Source organism: Opisthocomus hoazin, chromosome 5 (assembly GCF_030867145.1).
Source record: "Opisthocomus hoazin isolate bOpiHoa1 chromosome 5, bOpiHoa1.hap1, whole genome shotgun sequence".
In the NCBI taxonomy this organism is placed as follows: domain Eukaryota; kingdom Metazoa; phylum Chordata; class Aves; order Opisthocomiformes; family Opisthocomidae; genus Opisthocomus; species Opisthocomus hoazin.
Genome location: NC_134418.1, coordinates 63,684,463 through 63,705,079, shown reverse-complemented (window position 1 = coordinate 63,705,079; position 20,617 = coordinate 63,684,463). Strand labels below are relative to the sequence as shown.

The 20,617-nt window shown below is 42.7% G+C and overlaps 1 protein-coding gene across 6 annotated transcripts in view; it reads left to right on the top strand.

The window, feature by feature from the left end:
- Positions 1–2,061: 2,061 nt before the first annotated feature.
- Positions 2,062–20,617, top strand: part of CCSER1 (coiled-coil serine rich protein 1) — a 745,310-nt gene continuing 726,754 nt past the window's right edge. For all 6 annotated transcript variants that reach the window (XM_075421506.1, XM_075421504.1, XM_075421503.1 and 3 more), the window contains exon 1: positions 2,062–2,331. The gene's annotated coding sequence lies outside the window, so the exon portion shown is untranslated. The remainder of the gene's footprint in view (positions 2,332–20,617) is intronic.

Below are 20,617 nucleotides of genomic sequence, written 5' to 3'. Positions count from 1 at the left end.
TGTTTGGGGCTTTTTTCCCCCCCAGTTCACTAGAATGCAATTTAGTGCTGGAAAAGCTGCTGATATTCTGTACAACCTGCAGCTGCTGGCTGTTTTTCGTCCACCTGTGTCACTGGGCTGGTCAAAGCCTTGATGGCTTCACTGGAAGCATCACTTGTGAGGGTGTCTGGGAGTGCCGCTGAATCACAAGGGCTCACTTTCCAGGGCAACGGCAGGCAGGAGAGCTTATGGAAACATGCCAGAGAGTTGGAGTTAACCATGAGGAGGCTCTGGGAATCTTCTGCTGAATACAAGGAGGAAGGAGGGTGAGAGAGGGAGCTCGAAAATCATGCAAGACTTTTAGGAGAACCCTGATTCAGCAAAAGACGGATTCCTCTGCTTCTAACTTCAAGACTGGCTGAACTTAGTAAAGACCCATAATTTTACTTATGGCAAATACCCTCGTCTTCCTTGAGACGACTCATGCACGCAGCATTGAGCACGTGCTTAAATGCTTTGCTGGGTTGTGAGCTAGCTCTCGGTAAAACGGTCTGGTCACTGCTCGCTCCTGTTCAAAATTCCCAAATTGTGAAGGCAGGTGCTTTCAATAATGAACATCTACTCTTGAGGTGGTGTCATGTGAGATTTTTTTGCCTTTTAAATATGGATGACAGGTTACTAAAAATCCCCATAGCATCATGGTGGTACTATCATGTGCTGTGTACGTCAAATTTTCCTCTGTGTCTGTAGAACATTTTGTCTGTTTTCGGTTTATTATCTGGCCCAAGAAGAAACTGAAACACTTCTAGGTTTGGTTACTACATTTCATACAACATGAATGTTGAACAGGTTGACAGTTATATTTAAGCATAACTAGGTATGGTGAACTCACCTGTTTGAAAGTTTAGCTTTTGTATAGATGTATTCATAAGCATTCAGTTTCCTGACACTTTGATACTGAGCATGACGCAGACACAACTGCTTCGGCGCTCTCACGCAGTTCTTCAGAATTTCAGCAGAACCTCGTTGTTGCTGTGAAGTTGTAGCTGAATTCTGCGGAAATGCATTTTACTTAAAATTCTTCCACACTCTCCTTGACTCCGCTCTGATCTGCATTTGTCTGTGGAAGCCTGTTAGTTAAAATGTCTTTGGGTTCTTCAGCTTCAGGATGAGCGATGATGTTACAGAACGAGGAACACACGTTGGCCTTGTGGAGACTTCAGTCTGCCAAGTCCGTGTGTTTCTTCAGTGCATGGAGCTACTACTGTTATTTTTTGTAAGAGGAGGGGACGGGGTGCATAGCTGTGGTCTGTCACTCACGAGTCGTCACTCATTTTACTCGGGTGATGTCCTTACGCGGGCGAGACAGTTCACTGGCGGTGCGTGGTGTGGGAAGGATCCTGTACCAACCGGCGAGGAAAGACACGGCGTGGAGATGCGGTCAGATTCCTGAAGGATCAGCTGCAGAGAACGTGGTTATTCCTCCGCTTTACCCTTTCGTTCTGAATTGAATAGGGATCGTGCTTCACCGACTTCAAGGGCCACGCAGTCGCCCTCTGCCCTGACCCGCTGTTCCAGGGGGCTCCCGGGCGAGACCCACCCTCGGTGCGGGGACGCCGGCCCGCAGCCCCCCTCCGCTCCCCGGGCGACGGAGCCGCTGGAAAACAACTGCAGAACGCGGAGCCGAGGGGAGGAGGCGGCTGAGGGGCCGCGCACCGGGGCCGCGCTGCGTCCCCCCCGGGGAGGCTCGGACTTTCCCCCCCGCCTTGCGTGCCCGCCGAGGCCGGGGACGCCGCTTCGCCCGGCCCGGCGGGGTGCAGCCCCCCGCCCCCGGTCCCCGCCGCTACGGGGGGCCGCGCCGGCAGGTGGCAACGGGGCGGGCGCGCGCAGCATCACCCCGCGACACGCCCGGACACGCTCATCTCGCGCACACGCCCGCCCCCTCCCCTCCCCCCCCCCCGAGGCCGCCCCGCTTCGCGCCGCGGGCACACGCGCACCGCACCGGCACACGCGCCGAAGCGCCGCCCCGGCCCGCCCCCGCCCGCATCCTCCCTCCCCACGCGCCGCTGGCCCGCCCGCCCGCCCGCCGCGCGCACACACGCCCGGCCGCGGCATGACTGACGGGCGGACCGACAGATAGACAGACCGACCGACCGACTGACTGACTGACTGACCGACCGACCGGGACGCGCCGCGCCGCGCCGGACGGGTGATTCCACCCGCGCTGGGGGGGGCCGCAGGGAACCAGCCGGCGCGCAAGCGGGGAGGCGGCCTCGCCGCAGGGGGCCGAGAGGGTCCCCAGCCCCCGCTGGCGGACAGCGAGCGCCCCGGGCGCTGGAGGAGCCCGGACAGGTAACGCGTGTCCCCCTCCCCCCGGCGCGGCGCAGGGGGGAGCCGGCCCAGGCCGCGGGGAGAGCGGTTGGCGGGGGCCGCCTCGCCTCCCGGCCCCCGGGCGCTGAGGGGATGCGGGCGGGTGTCGCCCCGGGGCGCGGGCGGCCCCCCTTCGCCTGGCGTCGCCTCGCCGCCCCCGGCGGCGGGGCGGTGGCTCCCGGCCGCCCTGCGCCGACCCGCGGCCGAGGAAAGGAGGATCGGGGCTGCCGGTGCCGCAGCTCCGGTAGCGGCGGGGATTAGCGAGGGCGGCCGGGGAGTGGGGGGGGGGGGGGAACGCACGACACCGGCACTGGCGTCTTTGTGGCGGGGCGGGCGGGGGCTCGGCGCCCGCAGGTGTCACCCGGGGGCAGCGGGACTGGCGGGGGAGGCCCGGGGGCGTTGCGGGGCGCGGCCTGCGGTGGGGCGCAGCGGGGGGAGGCTGCACCGCCGCTCCCCGGCAGCCGGCCCCGGCCTCGCTGCTGCCGGGGAAGGGGAAGAAGATGAGGTGGATTTTTTTTTTTGTTTGGTTTTGGCGCTTCTCCCCCCCGCCCCAGTTGTTTGTTCAGCAATCTGCAGTTACCCTGTGGGGGTGACAGGGAGCAGCGGGTTCAGAAATGCCACTGGGTAGGGCCGGGGCAGCGCTGGTGGTGGGTGGTCTTTGCCGTGGGGCTGGATTTAGAGGCAGGAGCTGGAGGATGCTGCCTGTGTTTTCCAAAAACCTCTGACGTGCTTAAAAGGTGGAGCAGGCGGTGATGGTAGCGCTTGTTTTGAAAGAGGTTTGTGAAAATCCCGTTTCCTCTGCGTAGTTTTTGTGTTGCTTCTCCTGGCTGAAAGAGCGTATCGTTCACTCTTGGCAAGGAAAAGAAAGTTACGGTGAGTTGTCGAGCAAAGGAACGAGGTAGCTCTGCTTTTCCACGGAGAAGGACGTCTGTCTCGCCTTTGAGATTGACAACAGTAAGCGTCTTGGCATTGAGAGAAGCTATGGTACACTTTATTTTCCTATTGCACACCTTTATAGTTGAATGTAACTAGGAGGGAGACTTAGAATCTCCTCTTATCGTTTTCTACGCCAGATGTGTTTTTCTATCTAGTACGTATTGCACTTGAAGTGTTAAACTCTCAGGGGGCGTGGAGGTGGGGATGTGAGGCAAGGTCTGCCAGTTACTTCAAACAATTCTCCTTGCTCATACTTAAGAAGGAGAGAAAGGAACATGTTGTAAAAGCAGCTGAGGAATATATAAAAGTGAAATATTAATGAACTGGAAAAGCTTAGATAGCAAAGACATTGCGCCTAATAATTCAGAAGGATTCTTGTCCTCTTTACAACTCCTCATTGTGTCTCTGTAGTACAAATGCAATTGGTATAAAGGACAGCAAAATTTGTATTTATGTAGCTAAAAGTAGTAACAGTACACAAAAAACTTTTGCATTGGTGATCATCTCTGCAGTTGCTTGCTTTAGCTGTGATTATTCAGGCTGCTGTAGGACACAGAATTACTGCAGAAACAGTAAAAAAAATATTTCAAGAATGTTTTCTTAGAAATGGAAGTGGGAAGGGCTGACTCAGTCCTGGAATAACCCAGAGGAAAGACTAGCCTTAGAACGTCCTCTTAGAGATGTGACGTCAGACTTTTCACCCTGAATTTATTATTCATCTCCAGCATCCCAGATGGAGAGCAACAGCCCCCAGATAGGCAGCACTGTCTCAGGAGAAACGTAATACATGTCTGTCCAGGGTCTGTCAAAAGTGTGTCTTACAAACAAAGGATATTTTCTGGTAACTGGGGTTCCTTCACCCCTTGGAGTCTGGGGTACAAAGGTCCCTGTATTTGGAGGAACTCACCCAGTTTGGCTTGGAGGGATACTGAGTGCAGCAGCTGGGCGGTTTGGTGGGGGAATTGAGTTCAGTGGGAAAGTTGTCTGTCAGTCCACAGGGTGAAGTCCTGTAGCCCTGGCTGTAGTCCCTGGCAGGATTTTTTTTAATTAGCTGGTGCAAGTCGGCTTGAGCAGGGCCTGCCTTCTGGTGAGCTGAGTGCGGGCCTGAGTAGGGAGATCAGCATGGGGAGCTGTACCAGAAGGAGGACCTGAAACGATACTTAGGGTGTGTACCATGTGTGGGTTACAAGAGACAGTTTTTGGTATTTAAGTTTGTCTGTCACAGAAGATGCTGAAAAAGCAGCTTGTATCCTCAGATTAAGCATATGGTTGTGTGAGAGCACGATCTCTTGTGCTGGGTAAGCTGTGTGTGTGCGCTTGAACTTCTCCTTCCTGATTCACCGCTAATGCCTGACATAAGCCTTTGTAGTTAATAGCTGGATGCTGAACAACTTAAAATAAGTTTGGCAATGTTTTGGTTCGCTAGATGGAGTGTTTTATAAATTGCAAGAGAGATGTAGAGATGTTGCTCCATCTGGACAAATTCCTACTCTTCCACGAATGTTCGTGGAAGATACTATGGTTTTGTGGGATTAGTCCATCTGGAGTATTTGGAAGGTCAGAACTGTGTAAGGTCAATATATGGTTTTCACATGTTATAGTGAATTGTGCAGATACAAGTCACGGAGCAAGTATTTTGTCCAAATGAACTTAATGGTAGATTTTGAAAAAATCTGTACAGTGTGAAGACATGACATTTTCATAGAGTTTAAGTTCCTGGGTTGTTTTCACTGTACTTCTGGAGGTGTCCTAATATAAGGAGGCTGTGTGTTTACCAGGTGTTGCAGACCTTTGAGGCCAGGTAAGGAATTAAAGCTGCAGAGTTGTTTTTCTGAGGTTGATTAATGTAGATTAATGTAAGTAAAGCATGAGAGGAAATAGCATCTGCGTGTCAGTGAAAGTATTAATGGAAAAGAAACCTTATAGACACTTGAAGTCAAATGAATAAGCAGTGCATACTTTATTTTTGGAGTAACTGCCAGCTTGTTAGGGGGAAGAACTGAACTGTATCCTGTATCTTGCAGAAGTTACTGCTTGCTACAAGATTCAGTGCCTCAGGTCTTCCCCTTGTGAGTAGTTTTGCTGCAATTGGAGGGGCTCGTCACAGGGAAGAGGGGGAAGTGAAATGTGTGCCTACATTGTGGCACGTAGGGGGCTGGCTTGTTTCCTGAGGAGTAACTATGCAGCTTCATCAGTTTTTTTCTCTCATTTCTGCATTTGTTTGGCAGTTCTCTGCAATGATAGTAAACTGTTGAATGTGCTGGCTGTGAGAGATGGCGTGTAAAATACAGAACTTGTATGCACTTAAAATGTGTAGTGTGATTTGTACTTGTAGCATTTCATGTATATTCCTATGCTTTAGCAAGGACCTGTAACTTTGAGACTATGACAGGTGCAGCCATATATTTTGCATGCAATTGTATTAAACCTGTATAGCTGTTTGCTAGTTAAATGTGGTTATTTGTACTTGCTGCTTTTTGACTTGCTCTCACTGCACTACATGGCAGAGTGTGTTGCTTAGATAATATAAACTCACACACTGTGATTGAAGACTGTAGTATCATTTCTTCTTTGTATGGCAACAAAATGTTGATATTTCCTACAGAGACTACTGCTTTTACCTTCAATGTGATCTATCCTGTACAGGGTAGTTGCTTTATAATAAGATACAATGATAGTGTAAGGGAAAAGAAACCACAGGCAAGCAATAAGTAAAAGCAGAAAACTCCTGGATGTGGAAAAAGGGGGGAAGAAGGGGAGCAGAGCCCAAATACGCTATTGAGGTGTATTATAAGATCTGAATGACAATGTTTTTGTATCCAAATGTTCTCAGTTCACTATAGATGGTATTATTTTTGTGGCCTGGTTATTGCTATGAAGGTCACTGTGAGTTTTGAGATATGAACGTGTAATTATTTTCTTCATAGATGGGAAATTGAACCAGTGATTGCGTTGAAGTCACACAATTGATTTGTGCTAGAGAAAGACAGTTGAGCTGGAATATGCATCCCAAGTCCCACAGTCTTATCTTAATGACTTAACTGTGTTAGTATAGGGTTTTTTTTTTTGGTAATTTGGCATGGATGTGGAAACTTCGTACAGATCCAGTTGCAGGATGTGGGCATAAAGTTATGCAGCCTTTTCTCTGTAAAGATTAATTGGTAGCGGATTTTTTTTTTTTTTTTCAGTCTAGGACAAAAAGATTTTCCTGGGTTTTGTTTTGTTGTTGAGGGAAAGTAGTTCAGCACTCCTGGAAAGTAATGACACTTTTACATTATTTAAGGAAGTACCACTTAATTTTTTATAATGCTCTAGCATAGCAGGCATTTGAGATTCATCTCAGTCAGTAGTGCGTCTCAGGGTCACAGCTGTCTTCCAGTGTGAAGAACCAGTTGTGATAGACTGGTAGGAAGCTTTAAAAAATACTCTTTGCCTATACATTTTGGTAACGCAAATCATTGCTTCTGAAGATATATTGGTTCTGGTGCATTTCCAGCTCCGGCTTTCTGCTTCTCTGTTTTTGCTTCTTTCGTTCTTGTTGTGTTTGCGCATCTTTCCTGCTCCTTCTTTGATGTGCCATCTTGATGTGATCCCTTCAAAGGTTTTAATGTGAAAATAGCAGCTGTCAAGTGATTTACTTATTTTGTGTAGCACAGTGAGATTTAGATTTGGGTAAGAGTATAGAAGTATTCAACAGGTTCCTCGTCTAAATGTTGCCTGTGATGTAGGCTAAGCCTGGTCATTTGAAGCAGAACCTGTGAAGCAATCAATGACATCTGTGCAAATGTCACCTTCCAGTGATGTTAACCTGTCATCACTAGCCATGCCAGCAAAATCTCGGCCCCTATGAAAGATGGAGTCCCCTGGTACAGCCAGAAAGTGGTAGGAGGGTTGTGCTGTGCTACGATGTTAATAGCAGCTTCTGCCCCCTCTGCCAGTAACCAAATGGCCAGCATTTTATACGGGCTTTGTGTTTTGTTCTGCGTGCTAGGTAGGAGCTCCAAATTCTGCAGTGTCTTCTAGCTATGTTTAATGATGTGACTACACAGGGGGTATACTTCTGAACTATCCTGACTCATTTCTTTAGTCATTTATTTAAAGTGGTTTGTATTCCTTCTTTACTATATGACTGGTGAGAAGAGAGGAAGAGTGATGTTTTGCTGTAAGTTCTCAGAGAAGTTTTGGCCGTTTAAGCCAGTGGCAGAACTGCTGCTGATTTCAATGAGAGCCTTGGTGCCTGTGCTAACAGGTTTCATAACTTTAAAATATGCGGGCTGGATCCTTGATGACCAAGTGAACATGATGTGGCACAAGTACAATGGAGATAGAATAAAAGTCCTGACAAAAATAAGATTGCCTTTCATTTTATTTATTATGGAAACACAGAAGTTTTAAATAAGAACTTTATCTATATATTGAAAGGATGAAAGTGCTAACAAGCTAATTTCATTTGCAGTATTTGGAAATATTAGTAACTGCCTTGGTAAGCAGATTCTTCCAGTGATATGTTAATGTATTTTCTCTCAGTGTTGCTGAAGGGAGTGGCAGAAAATGGCAATAGGGAAAATGATGTGACTTTCTCCATATTTATTTAAAGTGATGCTGCAAGTCATTGTACGTTCTTTCAGATTCACAGACCTCTCAAATACCGTGAGAGCAGATCATGCCTTCAGCTGTGAATGCAAGGTACCAATTGTGCTTTAAATGGTAAAGTAGCTATAGATAATAAATATCAATACATATTTAATTTTTACATGTCTTGATAATTAAAACAAGTATTGTTGGGACTCAGCATCTGCAGGAAAGGGCATTTACAAATTGGTGTCATGTAACACAAATGTTAGTTTCGATGCACATATTGGAAGTACAAACATTGTGGTATCATCCCCTGTTGTATGATGACTTCACTATTTGGAAAAAAATCACGTAGTACCTGAAAGCACACCTGTATGTTTTCTGTGAAGGCATCCTAATTGCTCCATGTACGTCTGTTCTGTTAGATGTTAATGAGCTTCTAAGGACCCTTGGGTGGGAGAACCACGTAGGTATCTTGTGTTCTCTTTTCCTTTTGCTGTTTCCCAACATAGAAGTAGATGTGGTATAAGGAATGGGGTGTGCAAAAGTGACAGCAGGCTCTGCCCTCACTGTGAGTAGCAAAATAATGTGGTTTTGTTTTGTGTGAATTCTGTAGTGTTCTGTGGCTATAGTTAGTGCAGTGATTATACTGTGTATAGAAGACTCAAACATCCTAATTTGTTAGTTTTGAACCTTTTTTTTAATGTTACAGCTATAAGCTCTGTAAGAAATGTGTAAGCCAGTGTCAAAACTGCTACTGATTTTAATGAGGCCTCAATGATACCCTTAAATAATATTTTAGGGTGTGTTAGTCTACTTTGTACAACATTTATTTTTTTAAGGACTTATTTTCAAAAGTTACCAAGCATATACTGTTCTGATGTTTTTATATCATTGAATTCTTAGTACCTCTAAAAATTAGGTTATCAAATTTTTTCTTACAAAGAGTTGAGAGTCCAGAAGAATAGGAATAGGAATTTCAAAATGGTCAAGCCACTGCAAATACAATTGGTGTGAATAAGTTCAGTGTGTCTGCAAATAAACTGGTTTGTACCTATAGGCACCTATTCTACGCTAACAGTAATTATGCAAGGGCACAATATGTGGTGGGAAACAAGGAAAGTCCAGCTGGAGCGGGGGTTAAAAAGACCAGAGATGTTAAAATGATTGCCTGGTTTTTAAATATTTAGAATTTGATGAATAATGGGCAAGTAGAAGGAAGAATATAAGATCTGGAAAAACTGTATTTCAAAAGAAAATTGAGAAGAGAGTTGTGGAAAACAATGCGTATGGAGTAGATGAGGAGGAAGTAAAAGGAATACAGAGAAATTAGTTTGTCAGCTGTTAAGAGTTAACACTACGAATAGCTTCTTTTTATCTGCTAATCTTTATTTTATAGCTAGTAAACTCTGGGGCATCTGCTGAGATGGGGAAAGAAAAAGATGTAGAGCAGAGTTGGTGGGGAATGAAAGAAAAATCAGCTGTTATGTTTTCCCAGCTCTGTGCCTTTGTTCTACTCTACCACAAAAAGTCTGTTAGAAGAAATTCAGGGATTAGTCACATTAGCCATAAGGTAATCTCTATCCTCTCTAAGCCGTCATCTTAATGTCCCGATCCTGGTCAAATATGTTTTTGGTCGTGGACTGTCTGTGGCAGGATCTCAGCAGATTTCACACCAGTCTAGTACTTGCTCATGGCCCTTAATAAGGGAGTTATGTACACTTGTCTGTTAATGATAGGTTTTGTTGCAGATTAAATTTTTAACTGGCAGAAATCAGAACCAGAAGCTACAGGGCTGTTTTAGACTGTCAAATCTGCAGCTCTGCTACACTTGTGTATATTTTTAATGTACGGAAAAGTTAGCTTGAACTTTTTTTATTTAGTGTTTGACATGAGCTAAGAGCATGCAGACAGCCATTTTATGTGGCATAGCTAATGGCCTAATAACTTGATTATGCATCTGAATCTTCTTTGTCAAGAGATGCATATCATTTATAGCTATAATAGTTTCAAATTAAGAGTGTTTGCAGCTGAAGAAGACTAGGGCATTAAGTCTTGACTGAAGTTTTTAGCTGACCCATACTGGGAGTTGCTTGCAGGGACACTATAGGGGTCAATTTTCTGGGGTAAATGCTGCATACATACATATATATGTAAAAAATAAATATGTAAAAAATACAAGTACTCCTTGTGAAGGTCAGAAGGTAAGCTGTGGTGCTTTCAGTTGAAAACTGTGCTCTGTTCTAGATGTGGAATAGTGAATGGTTCAGAAGAAAGGATTTATTTCATTTACTTGCTCTAGTAAAATAAAATCCAGTCATAACTTCACAGCTTTTAAAATCCACTCTCAGATCTCTAAACACTTAATAACCTGGGGAGCGGGGGAGGGTAAAAATAACAAAACCAAAAAGATAGTACTCATCTTGGCTTTAAGGAGTTTAATATGTGGGCAAGATGTTTCTGAAAGCTGTATATTAGCAATACAGAGGTTAATTGTTTGCCTTGGTTTAAGAGGGCCTCGCTATGATACTAGTCATTGAAGAAGGTAAGCAAGACATTATTAGAAAAAGGTGTGATAATTTTAGAGTTTCAGTCTGTTTTCTCATGCTTTCATTTGAATTTGGTGGAGATCCTACAGTGTAGCTATTTTACTGTGATTCTATGCACTTAGAAAATAGGCAAGGGTAAAAAAAGTATGTATAAAGGAAGGAATTCTGTAATCACATTAATGATTCTTTTTTCCTTATAGTCTGCAGTTGCCCAGGACAATGCACGTGACTTCCAAAGTGCTGAAGTTGAACATCAGAGAAGTCGTAAAACACTTACACAGCACTATATCTTTATGCAGCATTTTCTAAATATAGACTCAGTCCTTGTCATAAAGAGTTTGTATAGTTAAAATAAAACAAGACTAGACATGACACAGAACAGCTTGAGAGAGGCATGAGAGCTATTGGTGAGGAGTTGTGAGGAACTGAACAACTATTTCAAGCCAAGGGTTTGAGGAAGGCTTGAAAGGACGTTGAAGATGTCATCCGTGTCCCCTGTCCCCCCCTCACCTCCCCCCCCCAAAAAAAAAAAAAAAAAAAGATACAGGAGTTTGTACTCATTTTGTTGCCCAGGTTTTTATTACTGGTTTTCAGAAACCACTGTTTCTTTCCAATTTGTAAAGTCAGTAACTGTAGGAAATCTATGGAGATTTTTTTATGTTTACAAATGTACACTTATGGGTCTAGATCCTCAGCTAGTTATAGTACTGCTTTCTTCAGCGGAGCCAAATGCACCTATTGCTTGTAGCTCCTGTTTGGCCTTGTATTTGTCAGGCTGAGCAGTGGCTGCCGATGGCTGGGGGAAAGAAGGATGGGGTAGGCAGCCTATGCAATAGTTCTTAAACTACAGTGCCTTTAGCACCTCTCCCTTGGTATATTGTTTGTTTTCCTCTGTTCCTCTTGAAACTGGTTTTCTGTCCTAGAGGTTGAAAAGGAAGCTTGCAGACCTTTGGTAAATTGTGTTGCTTGGAGGAGAGAGGAAAACGCAATAGGGTGAAAATAGCTTAGCCTGATTTCCTATGGAAACAGTACTTGCTGTCCTACTGTCCTGGTGTATTGTTTGTATATGACTGCACCAGAGAGTTCTGAACTCGTTGGTTGCTTTCAGCAATTTTTGGCAAAGGAATAGAAGTCTTAAAATTTATTTAAAGTTTTAAGAAATTTTGAGAAATTGGAGGAGAAAGACTCGTATAAGTCCTCTGGCTGAGAGAGAAACTACTTGGTGAGCTCACTGGATGATCAGTATCAAAGAGTCAACCTAGGAGAGGAGTCTGGTATGCGTCCTGGCTGCTGGGAGCTTCTTAGACATTAAAATGAGCTAACTGCAACATGCAAATGTTTAGGTAACTAGGCCTTGTTAGATCTGGTGCTCATAATGATATGTGAGAAAAAAGCCTGAGTGGCTTTCTTACGGTTAACTTTTTTTTTTTTTTTTCTATTTTTCGGTAATGGTCTTCCTCCCCCTGAGTTAGTTTGATATCACCTTTTCCAAAAGCGTAGGGTGGAGCACTCATTCAGGGCCTTGGACTGACACCTGCCTGAGGAGAATTGATTTGTTTAAGCCTGTATGCTGTATCTGTTTACACCACCCGAAGATTTGTTTGTTTTTAATACTTACTGACGTGAAGTCCTCAAGGAAGCATGTTGCAGGTGTGGAGCTTTTGTTAAACTCAGCTTTTGACTGAGAAGTTAATTCATATTGTGTTTTTAAATTAGTCTGTTTTCATTGACATCCAGCAAACCTATCAGCTGAAGCGAAGAAGGCCAGACTCGACTTCTATTTGTTGTGTGGTGTTAAAAAAGGATGGGGAACACTCAAATAAACCCTCTTGTCAGGAAGGTGCAGATCAATTGGTTTTGCTTTGAACTAATGCACCTAGGTGCTTGGAAGAACGGAAGACATGCCAACATAGTGAAGTGCATGTTGGGCTGGCCATGGTGTAAGTAACTAAGGGAAAGGTCCCAGTTACAGATACCCAGCTGAAGATGGGAAACTAGTGAAGTGTGCTCTGTTGCCTTTCAACATCTCTGTGGTACCTCTGGTATAAGGGAGGTGTGTTGAAAGTAGAGAAGTAGGAGAAAACTTCAAATAGAAGCATCGGTTTTTCTGTGCAATGGCAAAACACTTGCCAATAATTAGTGAATGCAAAAATCCAAATATTTGTATTCATAGTGTGCAGTCCTACCAAAGTGCTTTAAGTGTTTTGTTGCTGTAGTAGAAAATGAGCTTAGAAATAGAGAAAGGGAGTCTTTTGTCAAGAGAAACTTAACAGACATATGGAACAGTAAGTTTCAGTACTTCAGTCTTTATACTAGGATTTAGAAAGCATATTATTTTTCTGAACTGTAGCTGATTGCAATTTATGGTGGAGAACATCCAGAATAAATATTGAAGAGTGACTGTGAAAAATAATGATATGGGGTGAGTGTTTGGCACAGTAACAACAGCAAAAACCTCCTCATGTGGTTGGTTATTTTGGAAAACAGTTTTGGCAGGGCACTGTACTGATTATTCAAGAGCATGTTTATGTATAAAATGAACTTGGTTTGCTCTGTCAGACAGGTGTGCATTGCTGTGTTCTTGTAAAACCATTTGCTGAGCTTGTGTGCAGAAAATGCACCTGTTTATTTGAATGAAAATTTCAGCTGAGATGAACTGGTATGCAGGGTACAACAAAATGACTCAAACGTGAAGCATCCTTTTTTAAGCTGGGATTCTTGTTTTGGCACTGTGGCAGTTTTGCCTTGTTCGTGTTAGCTGCGCTTCAGTCAGCTCTGATTGCACTTCAGTTGTGTTATGCTTGCTGTATGTGTGTATTGGAAAGACCTTTAGTAATTTATCAATTATGAATGATTATTATTTGGGAAAGTTGTTTCACGGGCTACTTTATTATCTTGAATACCGCAGACCTACAGTATTTAGGGGTTTACCGGAGGGATTTAATGAATCTATGACAATAGAAACAATTACAGGGGTGGTGGAAAGAATGCTTGAATGTATAATTTGTATTTCCCTGGAGTTAATCTTCAAGTATCAAAGTAAATTAACCAGAATATGCTGCTTAGATGTATACTGGATTCCCGAGTCAAAAGCTATTATGAACAAAATATAATTCTCTTTATTCCCTGCCCTACAATCCTTACTCAAAGTATGCTTCTAGGGAAGTCAATATAATTGAACAAAGCAATATTCTACATACATTCATAGTATTAAGGGAAAGACGCCAGTCACTGCGATAGGTATAGGTGAAATTGTTTCAGGAGATATTTTGCCATGAGTTTTTGTTTTTTTTCCTCTGTTAACTAGATTTTTGCCATTAGTTAATTAATGCATGAAAAACAAAGAGGTGTTTTTCCTGTAGTGAATGCTGGGTCATAGCCTGCATATCATTCTGGGAAGATTTTTATAAACGGTGCAATGTTTTGTCGTGAATCTAGTTTTCAAAGTAAATTCAAGACCCATGGAGACATGTGCTGTGCTAGGATGGAGTGGCACTTACTGGAGGGGTCAGAATTGGTGGAAATTGAAAGAATATCCTGGCTGGAGATGAAACAGAATATATTTCGTATTTGTTGATTTGTGTAGGAATAGGTACATACAGAGATGAATTTCAGGGTAATCCTCAAACTGTCTGCTATGTCGTGCTAATCTCTACAGATACATCTGATTACAAAAGAAGAAAAAGCCACCAGTAGGCTTTAAAAGTTTCTGCCATCTGTCCTGGTGCTTACCCTTCGTTCACTGTAAGGATACATTGTGAGTAGCTTGACAGGCTCCCTGTGTATTACAGCCTTTTATGCTGTTTTTACCTTCTGTCTCTCTTTTGGGCTCTCCCTGTGCAAATGGAGCAGCATGTGGGTCTTCTGTCTCACCAGAACAATGCTTTACCCTCAGATCCTTTGTTTCGGTTGCTCAGCCAAGCAGCTTTGGATTTGGGACCTTGTTTTTATACTGTGTCTGAAAAAGCACCTCATGCAGCAAAGTTTTCCCAAGGAACAGATCTCCTAGGTCTGTTCCAGCAAGAGGGACTGTGTGCTTTTCATCTTGTTCATCCTTGGGATCTTGGTGTTCGTGGTTTGGTTTTATCCTGCATACCTTATCTAACTGCATCTCCAAATCCATGCTACGTAAGTGACTGTACCCTTTCACTAGCTTTCTGCATTGCGCTCATCCTTTGTCCTCATCTGACACTTCATTGTTTCTGTCTGTTGGGGAGATCTTGCTGGATTTGGAATCACAGGAGGAGGGGGATGGCGTGTGCTTCTAGGAAGACAATAGCTTTCTGGCAGCTCCTGGCCTACTTTACGGTGTGTAAGAGTTAGTGTAGTTGAAAGAAATATGATTACTTGTGATTGCTGTGAAGGAACAGGCTGTCGTCTTTTGAAGAGCTGAGTAAGGCGCACAATTTGCAACAACATGTTTTCCATGCTGAAGTACCTCATTCATCTAAATCACTTTTTGTCAATGTCCTGAATGTAATAAGCAATATGTCGTTAAAGCTAGTCATGACCTCCGTGGGCTTTTGAGGAAATACCATCGTTACTGAAAAGCTGGGTTAATCTCTCCCTAAATCCATACGTAATTCAGGCTGTTACTGTGGTTTCAGCACTTTTCCCTAGAAAGCACAGACCAGGTGAGTGATGGAGATCAAGAAAATAATCTACAGATACAAAACCTGAGAACTAACTCCTGTATTTTTAAATATTCAATGAATAATTTATTAATGTATTTTAAATATTTAAAGTGTATTTAAAACACCATTTCAGCAACTCCTGCTTCTTTGGATTTTTCTTTCTAATTTTTTCGATTCATTATAGAGGTTTCAGGTATGCTGTTATTTTCCCCCCTTAGGCTGTATTGAAATGAAGTACTAGTTCAAGACGTGAAATTGGTGATGTCACTGCTTGGGTACAGTAAGGCATATGTACCTAAAAGAATTTAAATTTCATGGTGGAAATCCCTTAAAATAAAGTTGTGCATTTAAGAGAGAAGGCTGTACTTCATTTGTATTATTCACACAATTTGGTGGAAGTAATGAGTGCTCTCAGAAAATGTAATTACGAAGTCTTAAAGATTTGTGGTTTAAAGAATTTTTGACTCCCCAGTGCATGCGTTCTCTAGATCAGTTGTGAAAAATACAGTAAAAAATAATGTTGGCAAGTTGTTTTTTATGCTTAAAATATATTATCTGTGCTTATTGATTGTTGATTGTCATTGGCTGTAACAAATGAAATTAAGTGCAGCCAGTTTTAAAAATACAATATTTTCTAGCATGCTCTTCGTGCAGTGGATATGTGAACTTGAAGCTTCATGTGAAACTCTGTGGTGAGGGTTAAAAGTCTGTATGTTTTCGAGGGAATTTAGGGCAAGTTTATGGAAGTGAAATCCCGAAGAGTGTTACCATGTACGCAGAAATTCTGACATGAAAGTAGTAGGACACGGGGAGCATAGTTTTAGGGGGCAGTATCCTACGTTCTTCCTGGACATAAGATTTTGCCAGTGCCTGAGGCAGGTGTGCGGCTGCGTCGCAGGAATGGCTGGGCCGGGTCAAAGTTCTGCATTCACAACATGCCCTCAAATTAAAAGTGTTTACATTTGTGGAAATTAATAACTGAAAGTCTTTGCAAGAGCTAGTCGTGTCCATAGTGCCCAAGGTAATGCAAATTTCATGAGCTGACAAGCTTATTCCATGAGCTAAGGGAATGCTGCTGATCTTTTTTTTTTTTTTTTGAACTTTGATAATCCACTGTCCCACGTGGCCAAACAAGGGAGATCTTGTTTTATATGTATCAAATGATGGCAACAATTTCTTGGCAGCTGAATTAATTTCAGATTCTGTAACATGACTTCAGATTAATGTTAGATTTCTCATAGATAATGGTATTTTAACCTCTCAACTCTATTCGTAGGAAGAAAAAATCCTCTCTCTGTGGTATTTATGTTTTAAATTAGATCTCACCTACTTTCTTACAGAGCGTGTGTGTCACAGTTTGACCTGTTAGCAGGTAACGGTGTGAAAAGCATTGTGGCCATGACTAACATCACTTCTTTTCAAAAATCAGTTCTTAAACTTTCAGATTCTAGATGAACAAAAACGTTGTTAGTGTATACATAAAAAGGGGAATTCAATTTCAAGGAGTGAGCTGTGCTGCATAAGATGATGAACTCACTTGTACAGGGTTCATTTTAATAAGCTAAATGAAACATTGCATGAATAGGAAGCAAAGATTTAGGTCACCCTTAAAGTACATTAGAAAAACAGTGACTGACTGAAGTAGTGGGTAACCAATCCCCATTTCCTACAGGGGCTGAGGCTGCAATATGTCTCTGCATGGTGGAGTACTGAGCAGAACTAGAGGAAGTGTTTTTTGTGGCTGTGTATTTCGTTGGTGAGACTGTTTGCTGGAATGAGTCAGTTTCGTGTCTTACATTGAAAATTATGATGTCAACTTGTGGAAGGTTTAAAGAAAATGAGGGAAGCTTACTCAAGAATCAGAAAATGCTTTATGTTGAGGGGATAAACAAGGTCTGCTTGTTTGAGTTAACAGGAGAAAAAAGGAACTTGATAAATACAAATATAGAAATGCAAGTGCAGGTGAGAGGAGGTTTCTTGAAATAGCATGGTATTGAGTTATAGTTTAGTAGCTGGAAGTGCAAGAAGAGCTTCTGTAAAATCTGGAATCTGAAGGAACTAATTTGTGTAGACTGTTATATAGGCGATCTGAAGTGATGCTCATCTTGGTTTGTTCATCCCTAAAATCTGAGAATAATAGGGTTATTCCCGGAGTGCACACTATCACATGGTAAATTTTATGAGACTCTGATGGATGGATTAAAAAAGTGATTATTTCCAAAGAGTCTGCAGTCCAGGTACGTTGTGTTTAACACTAAAATCTTTAAAATATGGAAGTATTTTTCATTGTTCATGCTGCTTACTCTGTGCATGAATTTTTTTTTTTACAGCTTAGAGTAGGAAAATGATCTAGCCTCTTCCATCTTCATGTTCTTGCACACTAGGACAGACTTCATAAGAAAGTTGATGAGGTTAATTAGTTTAATTGGTTTCCATGGGACTTAAAATGAACTGTATCCATATTTATTTTTTTTTCTCATGGAAAGCTGTTTTCTGTAAGCTTGTGTATTGAATTAAATGTGGCTTAAAATCTGTTTGGAGGAACTTATTTTGATGTGGCCTCAGGGCTAGGATGGCTCAAGTTTTGGGGAGGAATCTGGGGCCTGAAAAGTGCTTCCTTCCATCCTTGGTGGCAAACGTCATCCCGCAGGCCACTGCAGAAGTGGCACCTGTGTTGTATGCCAGCCCGTGTTCAAGAGGAGGTGTTCAGCTGTTGGGTCTGCACTTGCTACTTGAGCAGCTGTTGTGCGTCTCCTCCAGGTGATGGGCCAGATGGAAGTGTCCCCTGTGCCCGGTATGGCCTGCAGGCTGCCCACTGGGTGGGCCACATGCCTGGCCAGCAGTCATAGCTCTCAGTGTATGTTTCTGTTGCTAGCGTAAGTGGGTTTTCTTCTAGAAAGCAAGCTGGCAATTCTGTTGTGCAAGAGTGCGCTTAGTCTTCCTTTCTTGAGAATGCTGAATGAAAAAAACCAGGCATTTTTCTAACTCAGAATTTGAGTGATTATGGGTTTTGCTAACCAAAAACTTGCGTTTCCACCCCGCCACTCTCTGGCTATGACTGCAGCTGCTTTCCTTGCTATCTGCTGGCCTTTTGCTTTTTACATCTGTGGATGCACGCAGTCATTCCCTATCCTACATTAGCAGACTGTGCCAGGAGGAGCCCTCAGAGACCATGGCTTAACTCTGCTTAGGCTTTGCTGTACAAGCCTGTTGTTAGACAAAGCTTCACAATGAATTCCCATTTTCATTATGAAAATGTGCATCTAATTGGTTCTTTCAGCTAACTGAAAAGAAAGATGGTGGCGTCTGTTTAATGAAGTCCATCATCATCTGGAGATTAAAGGGGAAAATATTTATACTTTCTGGTATCTTAGCTCAGTATTTCTATAGCGGTTTGATGCTGACCTGGAGTTTTGTAACTTTATGCAGTCAGTACATGGCTTGAAACTGTTATGGACATGTTTCCATATCGACATTTTCTCAGACTCCAGTGGATATCTAAATACCTTACCCATAAATTTGAATTCGCAGAATAAGTGAATAAATTCACAGAAAGTGAAAGTGAGCTTTATCAGTCTTTTGTCTGAGCTGTCCAGTACAAAGACCCTAATTTAACCGTGTTTCTCTCATTTATTTCCACTGCGATTCTCTGTTACAATAAAATACTCTGTATTTTTAGGAATTTAGCATATGATGGTTTTTTTCTTTCTTTCTTGGAAATAGTACTTCTCCAAAGAAATCTTTATGGCAAGAGTTATATTCAAACACATCAACATTTTAAGAGGAAAACAAACTGAAAAAGTTTGTAGGTAGTTGAGGCGTACCATATGTTGTCCACCACTTTGCTGCAGCTGGATTCTTCAGAAGATTGTTGTGGTAGCATTTAATGGAATGAAGTGTATGGAGGACATATGGTGTTTTTCTTGGCTGACTACTAACTTCTGACGTTCTTGTGTGTAGCGCAGGCATAGTGCTTTTTTAATATAGGTTTTGTTTGTGTGTATATATGAGACAGTTGATTTTATACTGCAGTACTGTAGAGTAGTGTCAGAACACATAATTAGGCAAGCTATGATTAAACTACTACTGAGTTGTATAGTTTAGGATGATACATTATTTCCTTTTGGATTGAGGCCATTTGTTTCATGTGGTTTCCATGTCTGCAATTTCTTGTTCTTCAAAATACGATTAAAGGCTCGGCAGACATACACAGCTAATGACGTAGTGGGAAGTTCAATATTTTAATGACTCTGAGGCATAAAGCTCTCCCCCTCTCTGTTTCTTTCTTTATTAAAAATGTTATTTAATACTTAATCATGTGAGAATCATGCTAATGAACTATGGCAAAAATGAAACCACAAAATACATCATCTGTTGTGAAGCTGAACTTCAGATAAATGAGATATTGCAAGTAAAGGGCATATTCAAAGGCTGTCCTGTGTGCATCAGCTGCAACTACTGGGATGCTGTGTCGCAGTAACAGACTATAGTGGGAGCACCGGTTGCTGACCGAGAGGCCGATCAGAAGTATTTTGGTGACTGAAGGATTTGGGTAGGGGTGCCCTGTTCTAAGGACTGTCCTTGTTTCTGCCCAGTCAGCTGTGGTGGATGAATTCCTGGACTGGTTTGGATCAACTGCTTCAGTACCACATTTCAATTTTGGTTGTAGAGAAAGATAAAAGGGATCCTCAGGACCTTGATGGTGCCTGCATCAGAAATGGAAACGTGCCCTCATAGAAAAGCATGGATGGTGAGTGATATAGGTAGAGAGGGACAGCAGCGAGGGCCTGTCAGAAGGGAATGGAGAAATCTGGTGTCAAGGGAAGAGTGATGTTTTATGTGTACATGTGCAGGTTGTGTGCCAGGAGCTTGACAGTGTGCTAGAGGATGACACTAGGACTGCTGACCTTGAATGATGCTTCTTTTGCCATGTGACAGCTGGACAGCTGTAGCTCTTTTGGAAGAACCTCTTTGGCTGGGGACCAGCAGAGGCTTTCAGAGAAAAGGCAGCAGCTCCAGTGTCAGATGGGCAGTCTGACAGTGAATGTTGCTGTGCTACCTTTTCTGAAAAAATTTCTGAGCAAACAGAACGTACGCTGTCTTTGTGCATATATGCTGTGTAAAATGTACTTATTTACATAAGCTGCCATCCTTTTGCATACATAATTTCTGTGATAAAGGTGTTTGCTACTGTCTGATGGAAATTGTGGTGCGATCCGTTTAACTGAATGTTTAAATGTCAAGAGATTTCTGAGGTAGTGACGATCTTAAAATTTGATTTATATTTCTTGGGTTTTTTAAAAAAATATTTTTCCTTGTGAATTGTGATGTCAGTAAATCTAAGGTGGATTAAAACTTAAGAACAAATATCTGCTCTGCTATAAGAATATGCAATGCTTTATTAAAATTACTAGCATTTAATTTTCAAATATTTTAAGATCTTTGCTGTCTCCTTACAATAGCAATGGTATTTAGTCCTTACACAGTGCTTGACCTTTCCAAAAACACTGTACAAATATTAATGAATTGTTTTCTGAGGTTGAAAAAGCCGTACAGTGCACAATGTGGGCAGGA